Source organism: Fopius arisanus, unplaced genomic scaffold (assembly GCF_000806365.1).
Source record: "Fopius arisanus strain USDA-PBARC FA_bdor unplaced genomic scaffold, ASM80636v1 scaffold00042, whole genome shotgun sequence".
Taxonomy (NCBI): Eukaryota; Metazoa; Arthropoda; class Insecta; order Hymenoptera; family Braconidae; genus Fopius; species Fopius arisanus.
Genome location: NW_011887781.1, coordinates 873,734 through 897,277, shown reverse-complemented (window position 1 = coordinate 897,277; position 23,544 = coordinate 873,734). Strand labels below are relative to the sequence as shown.

At 42.3% G+C, this 23,544-nt stretch overlaps 1 protein-coding gene across 2 annotated transcripts in view; it reads left to right on the top strand.

The window, feature by feature from the left end:
• tara (taranis) overlaps positions 1 to 23,544 on the top strand; it is a 61,674-nt gene that overhangs the window by 15,625 nt on the left and 22,505 nt on the right. For both annotated transcript variants that reach the window (XM_011305375.1, XM_011305376.1), the window contains exons 2-3: positions 5,696 to 5,765; positions 19,823 to 19,953. The gene's annotated coding sequence lies outside the window, so the exon portion shown is untranslated. The remainder of the gene's footprint in view (positions 1 to 5,695; positions 5,766 to 19,822; positions 19,954 to 23,544) is intronic.

Genomic DNA, 23,544 nt, shown 5'->3' with positions numbered 1-23,544 from the left:
TGTGTACATAAAAGAGCGATAAAGAGGATGTGTGTGAGGAATTTGCCAATGGTGTATGTGTAACACTTGAAGTGAGTGTACAACGGTCGGGGGAGAGGGTGGAATGTAAGAAGGATGAATATGTGAATATGTGTTGAGATTGAAAGGGAAAATGGGGTTGGAGGGACAGTACGTTTACCTCCGCCCTTGTGCACTTGGCTCAGCCCCTCCGAGTTCTGTTATCCTCTGCGTCACGTTGAACCATATATACCCCATCCTCCCCATCAGCCCGATGCACCAGGAACATGCCGATCCCATTCCCTCCCCATTTCCCCCTACATTCTCCATACCCTTGATACCATTTATATGCCTCTTTCCGCAGTGCCGGAACCTCGTGAGAGCACATATAGACATATACGCATTTACATTTTTGTCACGGTGCACCACTTCGACAGCTCATCCAACTTCCTGTTGACCTTGTCACTGTATTTACCTTTTTTTTTTATACTCGCAACGCGTGTAACACAAACTCGTTCATTCACTCTTGGTGGCGAGGGGAAGTGAAAAAAAAAAAACCGCATGAAAATAAAAGGCAATCGATAGGTCGTAAACACAACGGGTGTCGCTGTGCTGTTGACATTCGAGACACGAGATAGTTGGGATGAGACTGACAGAGAGAACGAGTCCATGCGTACTGTGGCATTTTAATGGGTGTTTTGTCGGCCAGTTGGTGCACCTCGAGGAAAAGGATATCGCTCCATCATACACGGATATGGAGCTCTGGAAGGTATTAACGAGATTAAGGCAACTTGGCTTCTGTGGATGGAATGGGCGCGTGTCTCTGCCAACGACACCACGATGTACCCCACTGACCCTCATTGTCCGCCCTTTAATATATACATTATACATACCTATATGTATACCCCATTCACTCGAGTTACCGACAAATTAGCAACTCAAGGAAGTACATGGCTATATACATGACTTTTATCTGCCACTGGGTTCACGGATACACCAACCCCCTCAGGACAAGACTTTCCACATGAAATTCCAACAGTAACTACCACTACTCGGTGCAACAGGTACTTGAGGGACATCCGGTGTTACTTCCGGTTCCTAAGGATCCATTTCCTGTTTTGTACTGGAAAGTTTGTGATTGTAATTTTGAGGTGGCAGTAGGTGAGTGGACCTCAGTATTCTGCAACTTCCCTAAAACTCTAGTGATAAAAGAAAGTTTGGATATACTTTGTTTTTTTTTTCTATCTCTCTCTCTCTCTGTAAAAAAGCAGCGAGGCATGATTGTCTCCCTGGGGGTGGAGGAAAGGGGTGTGGGTGGTATTTTTCTAAAGTAGGTCACGGCGTGGTATGCCGCATGGAAAACTATAAATCTCTTGTAATGCTCGGGCCATCGCCACGATAAACTTGACCTTGTCCCTTTTGTATATATATGTATTACGCCGTTCCGTTCATCCCAGTTATAGACTCTTACTTTTTTCCTCCTCAGTGTCCCCCTGTTTTTCTTTTATTTTTGTCTTCTCAACCTTGATACTCGTCTCAAACGCACACCTCAGCAACTTTCTGAACCATTTCAACTTATACTTGTGAGTGTATAATTCACGTGGTACAACTGTGCAACCACTTTCTCACGTCAACAGAGGGAGGGAAAGAGAGAAATATATATAAAAAAAAACCGAATGCAACTCGACAGCGTCATGGCTTGTGACGATTACCGAGGTTTTATGTCACTCGTGAATTACGACACTATAACGGCAAACGTAATACGCACGTGAGGAACGTCACAATCCCTCCCCTCCCCCTTCCACTCCCTCAATTCACTCAGTTCGGAATCTCGATCGATTTGTCTAGACGATAAACTTCATTCAGCCATCGTGGCGACTGGTGTCACCGTGCATGGGCCATATGTGAAAAAGATGCGGAACATACGATCAAATACTAGTGCTCTCATAAAAGGTCGATAACTTGTTTTTTTATGCATTTTTCATTGAGGACACGTCGACCGGGGTGAATGGTTCAACTCGACATCTCGCAAAAGCACAAAAAAATTAGAGCACACATGTATTAACTTCCCCAAAGTGTCATAGGTGAAATAACGATTTCGTGGATCAATAGTGAATTTTTTTTTTTCACTTTCACTTTCCCTTTTATCAACGTCTACCCGACCTCCTCGATTTTCATGTTTTCCTGATACTTTTTTGAAAATTTTGAATTTTTCAATTTCAGTGAATACCTCCTCGATTTTCATGTTCCCCTGATACTTTGTGAAAATTTTGAATTTTTCAATTTCAGTGAATACCTCCTCGATTTTCAGGCTCCCCTGATACTTTTTCAAAAATTTCGAATTTTCCAATTTCAGTGAATACTTCCTCGATTCTCATGCTCCCCTGATAGTTTTTCGAAAATTTCGAATTTTTCAATTTCAGTGAATACCTCCTCGATTCTCATGTTCCCCTGATACTTTGTGAAAATTTCGAATTTTCAAATTTCAGTGAATACCTCCTCGACTTTCATGTTCCCCTGATACTTTTTTGAAAATTTCGAATTTTCAAATTTCAATGAATACCTTCTCGATTTTCATGTTTCCCTGATACTTTTCTGCTGAAATCACTGAAATAGAAAAATTCAAAATTTTCAAAAAAGTATTAAGGGAACATGAAAATCGAGGAGGTATTCCCTGAATTTGAAAATTCAAAATTTTTGAAAAACTAGACTAAAAAAGCACATCGTGAAAATTCACTTTTCTCTAACCGTGATTGACCGTACCGCATGCATGATCTAACTAATTTAGCCGCGAATTGCGCAATTGCGCTTTGATACCCTAACTGTCATTAACTTATAAAATATTCATTGCTGAGTGGTGCGAAAGAGAGTAAGAAAAAAAATGATAAAACAAACTCAACCGTTACGTTAAACTTGAACATATCTATATCCCTCATTGGATACCGAGTGAATGAGGACGTAAAAAATCATCACTCACGTAGAGGCGTGAATGTGAACAGGTGCGTCATTGGAAGTTGAATATTTACATGAGAGGGAAAACTCATTTCCCTTTCAATGATCGATTGTATCCGATGAGTGCCGATCACTGATCATTCGGGTATGAAAGCACGTGTCCGCATACGATCGTACGCAGGATATCTTATCGGTTCAGAGCGCTATATACGCCTTTCTTGGCTTCAACTTTGTTGAGCTAGTATCTCTCTCTCTCCCATCGTGCTGCACATGTCCATAAATACATGGACGTAACACAAATTCAGAAGTGGGTAGAGGGTGAAGTGAATTTCCGCGTTCCTACGCGTTCTCCTCTCACACCTTGGGTCTCCCTTCCCCCTGGAACTTTATGTACAATGGTTCATGAATGAGAACCCGATGTGTTGAATGTTTATGCCTCAGCTGTCTCCCTTGGCTACCTCTCACTCACTCTCGGTGGGATTGTGTTGTGTCCGTGGGGTTAAACGGCTTCCACCACTGCGAGAGCTGGTCAATAGTTTCCCAATGTCGAGTCTCCTCTTTCGCTGGCCTACCCCCCCTCATCCCCCCCCACCCACTTTATCACTCTTTCCCTCGTACTTACACCCGACTATACGCCGTTACTCTATTTCACACGACATTACACGACTCAGCCCAACCATGTACCCGAGGCGTTTATATACGTCACCTCCTCGTCGTCAAAATCCTCCTCATCTCCCACCATCTAACCACCAAGCCCGCCAAATATGCCGACAATCTTGAATCCGTTGCTTCGCTATTTTCCCCTTGTCCTCCCATTAAACTTTCTCAATGGAGTGGCTTTACTACAGCTACCATTTAGGCCATTAGGCAATGGCCATCCAATACTCTTGTATTTAATGTGTGCGTGCTGGCCCCCCGGGTTAGAGTCAGCATCTCGTGGGATGAATGGCAGGATTGCTAATGGCCTCCTTCCCTCTTTGGTTTATTTAGGGTTGCACTGGGTCAGTGTGTCACCATCTTCAGTCTCTTCAATCCCTATCCATCCGATTTCGTCCTTTTTTTTTTCTCCCACGATGCGATTGTGTTAATGCAATTGTAGAGATTGAACAAGGGGTGGGGCGAGAGGGGGAGGGCACACAGAGTCTTCAATGCAGAATGGTATGCATGTAGCGCATTCCACTAGACGATAGGTTATTAGTCTGGTGTAGGTCTGGCACGAGAAGCGAGTATAATAGGCTAGGTGTGACATTGCCCCAGAGTCTGTGAGGAGGCTCGTGCCACAACGTGTCAAGGGGGGGACGAGTCAGTGAGTACATGAACGGATTCCTCAGTGTCATTGCCATTAGTCTATAGTCTCATGCTCAACTTTAAATAGCTTGGGTAAATATTTTCATCGTCTCTGGATTTTAAATACTCACACTAGCAGTACTCACTCAATCAATCAACTCAATCAGATTATCATAATTATTCGATATTTATAATTCTAATGGATATTCATAGTGTGGACAGGTGTTGTGTGTCGCGTGTCCCATACCGCGTGTCCCATACCGCGTGTCGCGTGTCGCCGAACCATTGTTCCCTCAATGGAATACCCCCCATCCCCCTTCCCACCTTTTACCCCTCCTTCTCTCCTCTTTCAACTTGAGCCCACAAGACACATGCACACAATCTTACAGTTTATCCATCCTTTATCCACTTTTGTCAGTGTAATGTATGACACTTGTGTGCAGGTGGACTAAATCTTTGCCGTCACGACGGAGAGCAGTGAAGTAGTGGGAGGGCCTATGAATTCTCTTGGGTTGAAAATCCTCATCCACCGGGATCTATCCCCTCTCGTTTGAGAGACAAAGATGAAGATTGTGTATACGTAAACCAATGATGGCTTTATCTCTCAATCTTGTAAATACACTACTGTCGATATGACGTATGTACTGTAAGAGACCAATCCCTCTGGGGGCTTAACTTTTATCCGCCCACGTGTTTACATGAATTTCTCCCTCTCTCTCTCTCTCTCTCTCTCTCTCTCTCTCTTCGTCTTTGTGAGCGAGGGGATCTCAAGTTGGAGAGATTTATTTTGAGTTTAATCTTAGAATTCACGAAAGAGAAAAGACGAATGAAAGTAAAATATGAGTCAGTGGAGCAGACTCGCCGGCAAAAGGAAAATGAATGTACTCCAGTCGTAATGTCCCTTTTTCATTGACTCAGACTGTGTACTTGCTCGGTGTATATACCTGGAGTTCGACGACAGACGAAGGACTTTTGGCACGTGCCCAAGCCACTGCACATATACGTATGCCCGCATTGCGGAAGCCCCTGTGCATCCTCACCAGTACTAAGTAGTGTGCAAGTGTCAAACGGATAAATAGCTTAATGCCAACACACCGAAGCGATAGGTGGTTGCAAAACGGATCGCCGCTGTCTTTGTTTTGCTCACAAAGCGTAAAGGACATTGAGAAAACAAGTGGTTTTACGTATACTTGGCTGACAATATATGGAGTTTTGTGTGTGCATTGGTGTGCATGTGTGTGTCTCGTAGCATTGGTCTGGGAAGCAACCACCAACTTGTCACTGGGTCTCTCCCTGGGGGTCAGGTTCACCGAAGCCATTCACACTGTAAACCGACTTGATGGTGTAAAGAAACTCGCGGTCCAATAAACCCAAATAAACCCCAATAGCCATTTCTTTGTTGGTCAAAAGTTGATGCTGCATCGATATTATCGTGATCATCCTGTTGTTTGTGTTTCAGACTGCTGAAGGATTCTCACTGCTGGACAAAACGAGCGTAATTATAACGGATGCAGACAGATTGACGTCCGGTGAGTTTTACCTTTCCACTAATTTGAAATTCGAGAATAGCGCAGAAGAGCGCACGTCAAGACAGACGACAGTGCATCACTTGTCTCACTTGCATCACTTTGCATCACTTGCATCACTTGCATCACTTGCATCACTTGCATCAGCTGAGTGGTAATCTCTCACTCTGTGGCTCTAAGATGCACCAGAGAGAAGGAGAAGCCATTCGTCTTCTCTTTCTATTCCCTCAACCTCTCTCATTCGTTTTTTCCGCGTTCTTCGGTCTCATACCCACGTGGCTTGCATTCCCCTCATACCACCCATCTTCTTTTCCCTTTTAAATCTATGTACCTCGTAAGAAGCTTTCATTCACACGTCCACACCAGCGTTCGCCATTCGTCCATTGACAAGTCTTTTATTCTCAATTTTCTCTTGCTTCCCTCTTGCGACCGCAATCAACTCCGCCTCAGCCACTTTTAGTCTGTTGAACTCGTGGCGGTGGGTGAGGGTGGGTTAGAGACCATTGAAACAGCACAAAAAGATTAGCTAATGGTTATTTTAACAATTCTGTCGTACACCGATCCTCGGCTTGTTGAAGACACAGCTAACCTTGTTTCAACACTGGGTCAAGTTCAAATGCTGCGACAACAGCCGGTGGTTCACGTTGATTCGATTTACTGTCGTACCCTGTGTGCATTTACCCCACACCCTCTCACTCCCTCATCACTTGGTATAAACGTGTTACGCCAACTATCTCGACTCCGCGGCTCACGACGCATCGTTTCACTCATTCAACACCTCTCATCCCATCACCATTAACTCCCTCACAACTCAACACCACCTACAGCATTAATCACATTGAAGAATCAATGTCTCATCTGAATAGCCCTTGAAATCTAATATTCAATCGGAATTTAATGATTCCACAAAGATACAGGTGGGGTTGTAGACCCCTGAAAGCGAGAGTGAGTGAAGATTTCAATCGTTTTAGGTCTCGTTTCTACGGATCACTGGGTCAAGTTCAATTGCACAGAAGTGAGGAATGAAAAGGGGGTTGAGGTAGAGGAGGTGGAGGAAGTGGTGGAGGAGGAGAAACGATGGCTACAGTAGAGAAGGACAGGGTGAATTGGCATCACAAAGTGAACGCGCGATAGAGGCAGATTGGGTGGAACGTGCCGTAACGTTATTGAGGCGCACATAACAGTGTGGACTGCCGGTTTTAGTGGTATGAGGACGAATTTCCACGATGAAGCCCGTTCTTCCATTACTAACCAATCGATTTTCCCATATCGACCTAAACATCAGACTTCAAATTTCGGGGAATGGTTCAGGCGCACCAAAACCAGTAATCATTGAAATATTAATTGCTGTGAGAAAAATCCATTATCATCCTCTCGGTCTCCAGAAAGAGAAAATAAAATGGAGGAATGAGTAAGAAGGAGAAGAATACATCGAAATAAACCCGACAATATCCTATAATATAATCAATAGATTAAAAATTGAGAAACTTCAATTTACCGATTTTGCTGAATTGGATGAATCCGTAATCAGTAATTGAATCAACGGTACAAGTGGATGGTTTATGAAAGGAGAGACAGCCGATAACACTTCAAGTGTTAGTAAATGATTTTATCAGTAAATGTTGACGCGACCGATAATATTATGTCAATGGTTTACTTCCTAATAAGTGCATTATTCCGTCAAGTGATTTTTATTGCTTGCAATGCAAAAAAAAAGAAAAAAATAGTGGTGAATGGGCGCCCTTAAAGTCTTTATTGCGCTCGAGATAGAATTTCTTATCGATTTGTATCGAGACACAAGTGATTCTCGGCACGTGGAGACGAGTGAGAGACGCAGGATTTACTCAGCCATGTGCACCAGCTACATTGCACATAACGAGTGCGGCTGTTTCTTATCTGCCCCCTCATCGCCACACACGCGATAGCCCTCTTCACTTTTACGTTTCAATTAACCATCAGCATCCACTCTTTCACGTACGTTCCCATTATTTCTTTTGGTCCATCTGGCTCTCATCCTCCAAAAGGAATTAGTGGTAGGTTGAGTCAATGAGAAGAAAAAAGATGAATAAAACTCTAAGAGTGAGGTAGTTGATAGGTATGGTAGGTTTGAGAGAAAAAAGAAAGGTGAAAAGAGGGGAAAAAGAGGCACAGTGAATAAAAAGGGAGAGGACGAGGGAGAATGAAATGGGTTTCGCACGTGGTTACGAAAAAGAAGTGGGGGAGTGTTGAGCCAGTCTGTCCCTCACCTCTTTCCCCCCTCTCGGGTGTTCTGTTTTTCAGTGGGTCAAGTTTACGCGGCTGTTTAAATGCCAGTGGGAGAAAGATAAACATAGCCACTCACATTCATATACACATCAACGTTCAACCAGAACGGTGAATGCGGCGTCACTCTTGTGTTACTAATGAGCTATCGATGTCTTATTGAGATATCAATCGACTCCCAATTGATTTTTTTTTTATCCCCTCCACTATATCATAAACCGCTGAATCAGCAAATTGGAATTCCATTAATTGTCAAGTTCAATCGACTCTGTTGCATCAAGCCTTGCGTAATGATAAATTAATTTAGATGGATCAATCATCTTTGGATGTGTTGGCTATAGGGCTATATCTGTAGGACAATGAAAGAGTTGTACTGCAAATATTCTATAGCATTGGTTGTTGGCATCAATTGCCATTGGTGTGTTGGTGATGTCTTCCTCGATATTTTCACACTGAATATTTTTCCACAAGCCATGAATCGAAAGTAGTGGCGGAAAGGGGAGTGTGTCGAAACTTTTGCCGTTTGCTTGTGGAAAATCGACGTGAGTGAGAAAGATAGGAAAATGGTGGGAGAGTAGGAGGATATGCAGCAACAGCTGTTATCGCGTTACGGTTCGCACGAGCGGCCCGTAACTTCATATCATCGCCCTGGGTAGAGGAGCGCACAGCTCTTCCCACTCGGTGAGTGGGTCAAGTTCGAAATGCTTATCATAACACTCTCCCTCCGCTTTATCTCAAACCCTTTCCTTCTCCTCACCATAAACCGCTCGTTGCACTTGGTTAACCCTTTGTCTTCTTCGTACGAGGCCTCGAGAACCAACTTTCCCAAACAATTCAACCCTCATTCAACATTTTCGTTAGTCCCATTCTAACAGCACTTTCAATTTCATCATACTCTCCCTTTTCATTTCAATTTCACTTATGCAACCACCAATTGAGTCATTATTTTAATGGTCCCTGAACATACATCTCAATAAGTGTGAGAGTGGTGACGAAAAAAAAGAAGAAAAAAGGAAGAAAAAAAAATGGATAACAATGAGAGTCGGCGACTCGCCATTGAGACTCATCCGATGCCAAAGAGCCCGTACGCGGATATATATAAAAGGAATAAAAAAAAGGGACGCGTGCCACGGATGCGGATCGCAAGAAAAGACCACCTTTGTACAATCCCCGGAGGGTGTCAGCATCCTGGGGAATGCCAGCAGGCAGTATATGGATGTCGTTGAATCGACAGGAGTGAATAAACTTGAGAGTAAAAAAGTGGCTTTCCCAAATTGATAAAGCCATTCACGGAGGAATCTCGTTCTGCCCTCAAATACATAATACCACTCGCTATTGAATTAAAGAAACAACAATGGATTTGAGTTGTAGATAGAGTAGTGGATTCATTCATTGGTAAGACGTTCATTGACCGTACGGCACTCCATAAAGCTATATTGGAATGTTTAGCAGATAGGAAGTATAGGTTGTACAAGTGGCGTGTATTGAGAACAACAGAGCGTGCGGTTCGGGCATGTCTCGGTCTGGCTAACTCCGTGGATAATCTACGCGGCCTTGCCAAGTACACATCGACGGTATTCGAGAGTAGGGTGGGAGTTGAGGAGGAATGAGGACGTTAAACCTCCTTCCTTTTACCCGGTCACGATTTGCCATTACGACACGCGCGCACGCCGTTTTATCGGTCGACGATCCGAATCCGTGGGAGACCGGACGACAATGTAATCGTTCCGGTGATAAGCGGTGGGGGAGGACAGCTGGCTAACCTTGTCCGTGGTCATGGTTCTGTAATGACTGCAACTACACTACTACGATTACTACCACCGAACACCACCATACCCTCGTCAGTAGTCACTGCTTTGTTTTGCTAGACGGATAAAACATTTGAGTTTGTTGTCATACTGCTGTGTCGTGTGCCAAGTGTGTTGGGCCTTTTCGTATTCACTCGTACCTCTGCCCTCGTTAACATTCGAATTTCATTCAAGGAGATGCCCCTTTGAAGTGCACAAGAGCTTACGTTTGTTTCTTTCTCTTTCATTAAAGAGTTCTACTACAGCTGCTACAATTTCGCCTTCAAAACAAATTTGTGCCCGGTGGCATGGCGTAGGATAGGTTCCAGGTTCGGTTCCTGGTCCGACCAACGTTAGAATGGCGAGATCTAACCGATTAATCTTCTAAGCAATGGAAATAACCGTTAAATGAAGAGAACAAAGTTAGGAAAATTGTAATGATTTGTGGAAAAATAATGCATTCCTCCGTGTGGGAAATGAAAATCTGAAAAAATAACTGGATAAAAAAGGATAAAAGGAAAGTGATAGTAAGATGTTGAGAGATGGTATGGGTGAGAAGGTGGTCTAGAGTCTCGCGGGGAAGGGCAAATTTATCTGTTGGCGCCGAGTTGCCGAGCAAAGTCCGCTCCTCTCCCCGCTAGACTTCGCTTTCCAATGTTGCTTCCACTTCATTGGATGATCTTTCAGCGAGATAGGCACCGAAAAAAGCGCCGGAAAAATACAACTTGCGTAATTAAAATCCATTTTTTTAAAACGGTTGAGCTTTCATTCCCTCAATTGACATCCAAAATTTCATATAAACAGTTTTCTGGGTCCAATGAAGACGAGGTTCAATTGCTTGAGACAGTCGTTCTCTGGGGAAGAGGAGGAAAGGGGAACGGTGAACCGGTGCGAAAGAAACTGGAATAAAAAGAAAGAAGGAGAAATACACTTGCGACTGGTTTCTCCTTCATTCTCATATGTTCACTGTATTGCGATGAAAAATTTGTCCATTACATTGAGATTGCTGGGGAGATGATTTTGGTTGTGCAGTTCATGGTTTTTTGGTCATTTTTTCTGAATGCTGATCTTTTGATGGTTGAACAAATAATGATTTTCAAATAATTGATGAACAACGACGATGGGCAACTGAAAGATAATTGTCTTTTTGATGGTTTAGAATATTTTCTGCACTTTCATTGGATAAAAAGCCACTGGGTTCGTTAAGCTGGCTTCATAAGCGACAGGAGAACCACAACGCGCGACGGACTTTCACCGTTCACGCACGTGAACAGAGTGAACTTCTTTCACCATTCATGTACTTCACGGGTTAATAAACCCGTTGCGGTTCCTCGATTTTACTTGCATTCTCTATTTATCTTAACGATTTTTATCATTCCTCTATATTTATCTGCTCCATCGTTGAATATGTCGAAAAGTCCATTGGTAAAGATCGCGCGGCCTCGACTCTGAAAATTAACGGAGGTGGCTCGATCACCCCGAGGCCAAATGCCACATCGTTTTACAAGCTGGACTCCTGAGAGTTTCAGCTCTGAGGCTGCTGCTGCTGATGATGATGCTGCTGCTGCACGGGGACCGGTTCCAAAGGATGCGCTCCCACCTTCCACAGTCGACTCACATTTTTTCACATCAACCACTTCAGCCGGTGTATACAGTACTTTTCATACTTCTCTTATTTTTTAATCAGTATTCTCGTTATAAATTACCTCCTACCGTGAATAACATTGTTGTTTGGAAAACAACTTATTGGAATTGTCCGGCAAAGTTTATCCTGATTACTCCTGAATATCATAAAAGTACTGGTGATAGTACTCGGACAATCAGCTTGAATATTATAAATCAAATTTTGTGGGGGTGAATTCTGTCGAAAACACACCGACTGATTGAAAAAAAATTCTTGATAAACAGCATCATATCTGATTTGGTTTAATTAATTATTATCGTTGGCCAGTCGATAGAATGAGTGCGATTGTAAATCATAATCGTTTATTTGAACGTGTGGTGTTTTCGCCAATGGAATAGAGTATTTTGGGGCTGGGGTTGATGACTGTTGAGAATAGTGGTAGTGTCAGTGGTAGTGGTGTTTGAGTATTTTCAATTTTCACGTGGTTGTACGTATACATGTGGCATGGATTGAAATTCTCGATATTAGCGATTGGCTCGATTACCATGGTCTTCATTGGAAAGCCAATTGACGTCGATATTATTATTTCACCGGACCCTCCATCAGTCTATTGAAAATTATGGAACTTATTCGAATTTTTATAGACAAATCGATAAAGTTTATTGACGAATTTATTTTATTTTAGTGCGTTCAATTCGATTCTCGATAGGGCATTATTTATCGATAGTGTCTCATTTGGACTCTTTGAATTTCTGTAAAAAATTTTTTGGCCAATACATATGGTAGGTTTTAATGCTGGCTTTCGTCAGTGCTACGGTGGTGTGGTGAAGTGGGTTAGGTCGATGCTAGTACGACCAGCGACGTTAGTACTCCAGCCTTTCTGCGCACCTCGATTCCTCTATTCCTCAAGTACTACAACACCAACCTCCCACTTTAGTTTCAGAGTAAAAACTCAAAACAAATCGGATTACTCCTCACATCATCTGTTCCCCTGTAGAAAACCCCCATTTCATTCAAATTTCAACAAAATCTGCCTTAAATATTGGCCCCATTTTCTCCAACTTAGCAGGATCGTGGAAAAATTTAAGCTCCCATTTTTATCCGCCATTTTGATCCTAGAAAGGCTGCAGGTGCTTTCAAAAGAAATTGAGGATTTGAAAAAAAATCGACAGATCAAAATTAAACCATAAAAAATCCTTTTCTCTTTGACATAGAGGGAATTAAAAAAAATATCTACTCAATATTTTCTCTCATCAAATAAACATAATGGATGAAAAAAATAGGGTAATCTATGAATTATGAAATGTTACAGTGTGATTTATAATAAAGCACATGTACATATGCACTTGAAGCGTATGTAGGGAAAACGTGGGGATACATAATAAATGCAGGACCTATGTATAAACGCCTGGGTGCAATAACGAAGGCCCACGAACTGTTGGAAGCGCGGTTGGTAGAGTGGGTGGAGTGGGTGGGTGTGGGTGGTTGGGTGGTAGAGGGAGATGAGGGCGACTGTGGGATAGATGAGCGCAGGCGTGGGGGTCGAACGGTAAAAAAAATCGGCCCGACAGGCTTGGGGAGGGGTTGCCGGTATCGATCGTACCTAACATCGCAGTCCGTATACTCCCCCGTATATATACACATATATGCGTGTGTATATACCTATATATCCACATATATACACATATACACACATATAACACACCGTGATGATGATGGCTACGGGACGTGGACAAAAGTTCAACACAACCCCTCCCCCCGACTTTTCTCCCTCACCACTTATTTCTTCATCTAGATTTTTTTATCATCTTTGATGACATGTCACAATTCTTTATATATTGATAAATATTAAACCCCGTCGTCTATTCTTATGCTCTGGTAGAACGTTCGTATAATATAATTGGTCTTGATTAATATAATTTAACGAGTTGGAAATAATTCATAATTCGGTCATTGGAATGGGGAAAATATTATCGTTGGATATATTGCGAGATGTAGGTTCGGATCTTTTCGAGGGTTTGGGGAAAAACCACTCGAGGTGAAGACACGGTTGGAGATAGCGAGAGAGTGATGGGTATACATATAGCTAGATAAAACAGTCAGGTATACACGTGGCGTTATAGGGCTGATTTGAGGGATACGAGACGTAGTACGACACTCCCTGGAGTTCGAAATGGCAATGGGATTCAATCCCTCGGTGACGATGCGTAAGGTTTACTGTACCGTCGAGAAAGAGCATTCGGAATGACCTTCCAAAATTTACAAATTTCTATCTTGCTATTCCAGTTTGAAATTCTTTTGACTAATTTTAAAAAGTGCAGTTATTTATATTTTTTATTATTTTTTATTGTTCTTGTAAATGGGAACTTACCTTTTTTGCTTTGTTTGGTGATTTTATTGGGAAAGGACAACGATTCTGGTTCTCGGCACCGGAGAAAGGTACAAGAATCGATTGGGGCGCACTTTCGAGCTCCGTTTTTTCCTCTGAGTAGAAAGTTGGACTCGCGCGAATACAAAAATTCTTCTTGAAAAAAATTCTCGTTACATTTTTCATTATCAGTATATCTGACTATACCATATGAATGCGGTGTCGTTTTTTCCTCCATCTCTGAAAGTTTGTAATTTTAATTATTGTATAATCATATGAGACGTACGAGACGTGAAAATATTTCCATCTGAAAATTACGTCATGAATTCAAGGAAATTGTCGTATTTATGATGATATTAGAATGAAGTACGTTTGGATGAGGTCTAACAGAGATTGAAAAAAATTATCGTCATGATCAGTGAAAATATCCCTCCCTCGATCAGACCCTGGCTTTTCAATGTGTAGGAGAGAGACAGTGATATATACCATCGGGGTAGAAGGGGTTTCGTGTTCGGTGCGAGGGTGGAAAAACTCATATCCCCTAATGAAGTAAAACGCAACAGAGAGGGTCGGGTAAAACGGGTAGGAGACAGCAAATGGCCTCCTTTCTTTTCCACGATGGAGGAAAAGAGTGAGGTGGATTGTACCGAGAAGAGGCGAATGTCGAGGATAAAACGGAGAAGAAAAAACATTGATAAAGGGAGTACGAGGTAGGATAAAGTCGAGAGAGGATGAGAGGCGGCCAAGAGTCTCGCGTACACCATGTGGAAGAAAAGGGATGAGAGGAAACGATCGACGGAGTATGCCCCATGGAGAATAGATCCTCGAGAAATATTAAATGCAGAAAATATCTACACCACCATGACTAATAAATATCCAAAATAGATATTTAATTAGAAAATTTGAAGAACACTAAGCATTTTCTCGAGTATCAAACAGCGATGCCATTTATCAAATTGTTCAGCAATTATCTGATGCATTGAACTCGAAATTTCCATCGAATTTCCCTCGATTTTATCCAAATTTCAATGATAATTTCCACGATATTAGCATATTATTCTTTCACTGAATTTCGAGTGATATAAACAAAGGGATTGACAATTAGCCAAAATGGTCATTGTATTTTTAAGTTGAAACAATTGTGTACCTTTAATTAAACTGAATGGGTGGTGAGTGTTCCTGGACAAGCAATAAATGTGTCGAATATATCAGCACCCATAGGTAAACAGTCTCAACAGATATATGTACAGTACACACGGACCATAGATATCCTCATCATCGTGGGGTAATCCAGGGCCAATGGTTGTTTTCCAAACTCGGTGGAACATTTCGCGAGGCATAATGAATCTATTCCACTGGGGTGGCAGGGTGGTACACTCTCGGTGTATACAGACTGTGCAAATGCACGTATGGCTTAGTGGATCCATTTTATCGAGATATTACTGTGTGACGAGGTGGCTTTCTGGATAGATGAATGTAATACTCGTTCATATTATCAAATGTATCACGTATACCCCTATGTGTCGATGGAAAATTGTTTGATGCACACCATGCACCTCCTGATTGTTGCCTTCATCAATGTCTCATAAATATCCCATAGAAAAGAGACTGCACTAAATGCATTAAAATTCAATAGTCTTCTACAATTATACGAGCTACTCAAAAGATGGATGGGTGAATGGAGGTGATTGCAACTTGAAGGAAAGGGTGTAACGATAACGATAAATATGACAAATTATAAATTCATCTTCAATCGTGATACCACTAAGAAAGGGAGACGGTGTGATTTTACGGATGGGTAGCGTGTAGGTGGGTAAAAGAGAGACGAGTAAAAGCTGTCAGGGAATTATATGAAGATGGAGGGAACATTTGAGTTATTCATCTTCTCTTGTCTCTAAAATGCCTACACTATCGCGAATTTCGTCATTAATTTTTTTGAATACTTCAAATTACATAATTGTTGTTTGAAGAAAATATGAAAAACTTGAAATTGCAGTCTGGGTGTGAAGATTCGTCAATTTTTAACCGGGGAATTCATCAGATGGAGGTCAATCGACTTTCCATCGTGCTATTCTATTTTTTATGCATGCATCTGTTGCTTCCTCCCCCTCTCCAATTCCTTTGATATTGAAAGGCTAGTGTATATGTCTACTAGCAGGGGTTAAACGACGATCCAACCTAACCCACGAGCTTCTGCACACACGTGGGTTACATCAGAAAAGCTATTCACTCGAAATCCACGTGGTCTATCGATTCTCATAGCGAAACATTCAAATGCTTTGCTAATTTATAAGAACCAGCATCGCCAGCTATTTTCGTGATATCAAAAAAAAAAAATCAATACAACCCACGCGAGGAGATGGATTACAAAAAGTCAATCCCCATCGGTAGATATATGAAACTATGAAAACATCCTCTAGCAGAAGTATCTCCTGATTTATCCGAAATTCGTGGAAAAATGAAAACTACAGGCGTGTAAAATTTGACGATTCTCGTGTTACCTTTTGAATCGAGTTACACGTAGTACACAAATTTGTGCAATATATTCCCATTCGTTATCTCACTCTTTGTGACAACTACGTTGCTGTGTATGCTCCATAACAGGGTGAGGGTGAAAAGGGGGTGGCAAATGAGGAGGTAGTAGTTGTGTACGAAGGGACGAATATAGTAAAATGGTGAAATCTCTCGGTCACAATATATAGAGCTTGACGGTTGCACAGTGAAATCCCTCGGCCATGAGCCACGCGAATCGAACCCCAACATGCGTATACCTAACCCACACATCTACCACCATCACTCACACTAATATTTGCTGCTTTCACGCTCCTGCCAACTGCAATATGAATCGTCTCTACTTTTCTATATACATTGTATACATGTACGTAGATGCGTGTGTCGTGGAGTCGAGCATTGCCCCTCGCATCCACAACACACCTACACCCACACCACCCTCTTCCACCATTTCTCCTCCCCCTCCCCACTCTAACTTCATTTCCACCACTCTCGAGCCACCCTCTAGTAACATCCACCCTCCACCGCCCCCACATCCCATCCCAACCTCTCTGACAACTCGCACCCTCCCTTCTACCCTTAACTCTCTCTCTCTTTCCTCTCGTTATCCAACCCCAACCCCAACTTCAATTCCAACCCCCCTGTCTCTGTCCCTGTCCCTGTCCCGTCGGTCACCAGTTTCAATTTGTTATTTTTACATCATTTTACTCCATCTCTCCTGTCCTGCGCTTCTCTCTCATTCCATTTTACTCGCTCATCCCTCTCTTCGTTTTGTATCCACTTCTTTTGGTACCCACCATCCTCTAATATCGTCCTCTCTTTATCTTGTTTTTACCCTCTCTGCACTCCAATGCCATTCTTTCTTTCACCGTCGAGTTCATTGCTGTCTGCCCTTTTTTTTTCCAAAAAGTTCATAGTATACATCTTTAAACGCATAGTTCTTACACAGTTGTCCACAAATAATGTCCCAAATATTTTATTGCTCGGTATTATCCGAAGTTGTTGAATTTTTTAATCATTCGGAATTATCAGTCATTAATGAGTGATAGAATAATTTTTACGTTTTCATGGGGTAATTTTTAATTTCATTCATTTTGAAGAGAAAATAAATGGAATGAAATGATGAAATGATGAAATGATGATGAATTGCGAAAAATGTCAAAAAATGGGGAAGTAGCATTTTAATCGAGCAATTCCATAGTTTATTATGAGTTAAAGTGGAGCCTGGAAGTGTGATGCTCACAAAAACCACAAACCATGAGGACAGAGAGAATGCAGAAACAGGAGAGAGTCTCCCCATACCAATCTCATATATATATTCAGTCATATTCTGATAGGAGTCCTCGTCAAGGAACTCGGTAGAGAAGCAGGATGCTCTGATCCCCCTCCTCCGCCGCAACTACACCTACATACATACGTACATAAGTTGAGCGTGGGCGAGTATTTATATGTATACATAGGATAGGATAGTACACTCTCCGAATTGACTGAGCATCCTCTCTTGGACGGTTTCTTCAGGCTCCGCCATACCCATCCGTTCGTTCGAGTGTGGGAACCGTGCACGTACACATTGAAAATGTCTTTACGAATGGTTATGGGGAGAGAACGAGGTGGAAGGCGAAGTTGCCTTGTCTCGAGGCTTCCCCTCTCGTCTTTCCCAATTTAGAACTCGCTCCCCCTCAATTCTAGAGAGAGAATTCACCGTGAGTCGGATAGAGATGGGACGAGAGGGTGGGAGGTCGTCTGAGAGCAGTGGTGGCATTGCTGTCAGTGGTGGGGGTACAGAGGAAGGCAGAAGTGCTGAGGCCTCGGACGCGGATCGAAGCGAGAGAGCATCATTCTGACGATGTAGTGGGAGTCTTGGGAGGAACAACCACCGGAGGCCCCTCTCTTCTCCTCACCACTCCTCTTTTTCCCTGGCCGTTAGACAGGCTTCGGAGTTCCACTCTCTCAAATATCTCACCAACAATATTATCAAGAGAGAGACGGCATGAGTGAGCGGGAGGAAGATAGTGCTGGCCTGGCTTCGCAGTAACGATGGCTCTTCTGTGAGAGATAAAGAGGCAAGTTAAAAACCGACCGAGATGGAGAAATCTTGCAGACCTGACGAGCAGAGAAATTGAGAGAGACTTGAATTATTATTATTTATAATGAAAAATTTATTTCCGCGACTTGATCGCTGAAAAAAAACACACTTTCTCACCTCGGAGCGAAATATTTCTCCTTTTTTTTTGTAAATCTAGAGTTTGCTGATGCGTCGGGGTATAAATTGGGGCACGCAAATTTCAGGCTTTTAACGCCGAAAATTATATTCAAGATGTGGAGACACTGTTTTCCCAAATCTATGCGTATGAAGCATGCCCGAGTGTAAGAGATGAACAGAACATCTCGTTCTCTTTTTCCACCAGACAAGGAAGCAGAACGAGTTTCTCTGTCTCTCTTCTTCTTTCAAAGCCTCCTTTGTTCGTTCCGCCCGTCGTCCCCAGGGAGTCCGCATACTATGAACACGTTCTTTTTATTTTCAATTTATTAATTTTTTCTTTTAATTTCATACCGAATCCTCGACAAATATTTTCTATTCTCATCTCACTATTCGACTGAAAAAATCATCCGTAAAATGAGTCAGTCGACTCGATTCAAACAATTTGTTCTGATATTGCCGGGGAAAATTGTTTCATTAGTTGTTTCAAGCGCTGATTCCCAGCTTCATCGATATAAAAGCATAAACCCAACATAAACTGGAGAGATCCTGAGTTCTACGGCACTGGCACTGGGTTTCATTCCCACCTTGGAGTTTTCTCTCACCTCTCCCATTCCAATCTCTCTCTTGCTAGCAACTGCGCAACCAAAAATTTCATCCCCACCATGGCATCACACTGAAACTTACCGTACCTCTATCTCTCTCAAAACCCCTCTCCCCTCAGTTATCACCGATTGGTCAGTACAACGGACCAATCCCACGGGCTTCGGCGTCTTGGCGCATTCCTCACACACGTGGCGTGTGATGTACCTCCATATTTCCGCGGGACCAGCGAAAAACGTCAAAAAGTTGGAGCCACGTTTGTGGAGTAAAACACGCCAGGATCACCCTCCGATGCCCCCTTCCTCCCTATTCGGTGCTTTTCATGTCGCGCGCAAGAATCCCACGTGCTCATGTCCATTTCTTTTTTTTCCCTCCTCTTCTGGCCCTCAACAATCATAAAGTCTACAATATTTTCATCCGCGTTGCTGTCCCTCTGTGTGACATACACCTCTGCTTTCCGGTGTTTTCATGCGTACACGAGAGGATGGGATACGTCTGAGGGGCACGTTTCAAAGGCCCTATACTTCCATTGCTGGATCCAATATGCCATGATCGGCAGATGCACCGCGTCAGTCCCGCACTGCAGTTGTCCTGCTACTGATTCTTGATAAACAATTCCCTCTATCTAGCCGTTATTAATCCGCCTTCAGTCCTTTTTCTATGATGTCTCAGTTCATTTGCACCTGTTTGTTGTTCACGTTGCAGGATACATACGGCCTTGGATTTGCAGACTGTCGCGACACAGTGGATACATGCATCAAGGTCACAGGACTACGCGACTACAATGCTGAGGAGTTACTTCTCGTGGCACGCAATACGCGTCGAGGTGGAAAAAGGTAAATAAAACAACGATAAGGTGGGGCCCTCGGGGGAAATGCTAGGAAAAAAGGTCAAATGTTTACGGGCGAGTGAAAGGTTCGCGAGGAGAGTAATGATTTCTGAGAGAAATTACGGAAAATATCTGCATTATTTGCTGCAGGACTTGCTGTATGATTCGCTGCCTAATGGCAAGAAATTTTTCGAAATGTTTTTATGGAATTTTCATCGATTTTTGTGAAAAATTAATTGTGATGTGAATTGTTAAAATAAGTCTCCTCTGATTTTTGATGAATTGAGATGGAAAAATGAGGGGAAAATGACAGGATAAGAGTGATGATAAGTAGTTTACTGTGGGAGTGGTATGGCCAAGCGAGTTGTACTGGCAAAAGTGTGTCGTGAGCACGCTCGTGTGCCATTCGTCGTATGACTCAGGCCACCAACAGTAAGTGTGCCACGGATCTTTCTCTACTCCCTCAGTACTCCTCTCTCAGTTGTACTCTCCTGCAATTTTACCTTTAATCCTGTATTTCTCCACGAATGCCTAATACACCAGTAGTCAATCTCCATAGAGATAATACCATAAAAATCCAACTATTACATGAAGTGCCCATGCATTCAGAATCAATAATTTTCCAACGTTCATTTCGGATATTCTTCAAATTAAATAATTTTTCTTTTTAATACTTTATTTACATCGCTTCGAGACTTGATGACTATGTGGCGATTGATCAAAACTTTAAAAATGGATAGATTTCATCATTCTACCAGGAATCGAACCTGGAATCTATCCAATATGAGCCTTACCCACTGCGCCAGGCTACCGGTCTAAAAATTAAATAATAATACTGGAAAATAAATAAAAAGCACAGCTTTTTTTCAATTTTCGTGTGACTATAACCAGAAATCCCACAAAATCATTAGGCAAAATTGAATTAACCAATATGAATGCCAAATGAGTTGCGGATATGATGGATAATTAATTGTCAACACGAATGAAAATACCAGTGAATTTATAAGTAATGTTAAGGGGGTGAGTGTGAAAATTGCCAAGTGGTGGAATCTCGATTCAACAAGTAGATGCGACAGCTGCTGATGAGAACTCGTGAAAAGAGGAAAGGGACAGGAGGGAGATACCTTGAAGCCAGTAGAGTTTGGCTTTGGAGTTATGTAGATATAGGTTTATGTACATGATAGTGAATGTAGGAGTGTGTGGCGTGAGGTAGGGAGTAAGTCGGCGCTCAAGTGAGTGCAGTGGACGGCTTTATATCGTGTACATTGGTCTGTGCTGGATGAAGCACTGGCACAGCCTTTAGTTACTTGGAATGCATACGACCTGGCCAGTGGTGCAGCTTTCAGGCTAGTCAGTAGCGCGAGTCAATTTATTATCAGACATGGCCATTTCATTCAACACCCACTCCTCTCACTCCACCCACTCCTCCCACTCAATACCATGATTACAAAATAAGAAAAATGCAGTGGATCAAATTTTCACGCGTTCCGATATATTCGCGACACCTTCTGTGTGACAAACAAGCGAAAGCAAGGGTGACCAAATGGCTACCGTTGTTTGGCACTTTCTGTCTTTCTGCGGCTCATGCCTGTGATCATAATCCCGAACCTGCCTCAATCTTCCTTGTCCCACGGCATTCACTCGTCCACATTATACAAGTGTATCTCTCCTAACCAATCAAGTGTCACACGGCTGTTCGTGCCCATGCATTATAAATCTCAACAGAATACACACGCTCATCGCCCATTAATAAATCCACCGGAGCGTGTGCCAACTATTTTTAGAACAAGATCGCCCGCGCGTGCTCCGCACCGGCATTCATTCGAATTGTTTGAGATTTAGCCACGAAGTCGTGGTGGCGGGTCGGTTTCGTCTTATCCTTACGCTCATTCGAGATATTTCGAGATATTCCGAGGTATTTCGAGATATTACGAGATATACCATGTCGAGGTCGATTTACTTTTTTCCGTTTCTATTACGACGACAAGATATCTCTCCAATTTTCGTGTTATCCTGTTGAGAATCGGAGGAAAATGAACGAAATTCCAACTGATTTCAGTGAAATTTGACTCAAACAGTTTTATAACAGGATTACAGGAAATATGAGGATTTTGTGTTGTTTACTTATACAAGATCGTCGGCGCGTGCTCCCCACGCGCATTCAGTCGAAATATTCGAGATGTAGCCACGACGTCGTGTTTACATTACGATCCATTCTCTTTTACTATGAAAAATACTACGTAACATTTTCCATCTCCCTCGCGCTGTCCGCTCTACGTTCCGACAAAGCCATCAGTTTTTCTTGCAATTTTGTGGCATATCGTGGATTTAATTCAGTCAAGCTGTAAATAACACGTCAAACTTTGCAACATTTCATTCACAAGTTTAACTTGCTCTTCGATTCATTCGTGCACTGAGAAACTGGGGTGAGGCATAAAGAAGGGCGTGAGATTTTCAAACTATTGAATCGTGTAGCCCACAATCCATTGATAACATTTCGCGTTGATATTTTCCATTTCTGTAATTTCACTGTTACTTTCTAGTCGACGTCCAACCGTGTACTAGACGCACATATCAGTATTGGATTTCATTTCACATGACAAATCAAATTCCCATGTAAATTACGTGGGGAACAAATATTTGGTTGTCGATAGTGTAGAATGAATAACTATAATTTGATTATTGGAGAGTGGATTGATTTGAGACAGTGAAAATTCAGATCTGTGAATGACTTGTACTTGGCATGCAGAAATATATTTTATTCCATCGCGCATGATGATGGATAGATAACCGAGTTAGGTTACTACGTTATCTCTGATAAAGATGTGACCTTATCGCGATGCTCTGTATGACGATAAAAAGTTCATTATTTCATCGCGGCGGAGTATAAGTCCGGATAATTATAACAGTCGAAGATATTTCTTCGAAAATATTATATTAGGATATACACGCGGTATTGCTTAATAAAATTAAATTCCGAGGTGATATGAGAAATTAAATGATATTTATCTGGAAATTGGAAGCGAGAGTCATACAATCTTAAAACGTTGAGTATTATAAATAGAGACGCACCCTTACAATTTCTTTTCTTGCTCATACCGGTCAAGCGAGTCCTCAAATTATTTCCATTTCGAGAAATCATCGCGAGCAACTTGTTCATAAATTCCTTCCCATTTTTTCCACCATTGATCCTAAGTGACATCTAAATGAGACAATTTTCCACCGGGATATTCACGATTATAGCAGTAGCTTCGGCATGCACATGTTGACTGGCAGTTTTTAAACTGCGAGGAAAAAGCCGCGAGTGGCGATTGAAGGGTTGCGGCTGGCGTTCTCGATTCTCCGAAAGTTCAGTTTCACTTTGCGCGTGTAAGTGAGACAACAAAGTGATCTGCAGCACCGATCGAGTAACAACGCGCCATACCACAGACCCTTCAAATATCCTCATTGTTTTTTTTTATCTTCTACGGAAATAACTTCTTGTGACTCAAGATATCTTCCGCAATAGCAATCAAACATTCTTTCGCGATTCCTCCAGCTGCAGACTGTAAGACCTAGAGGTGCGCCCTCGTATGCTCCCTTGGACACTGCAACACCA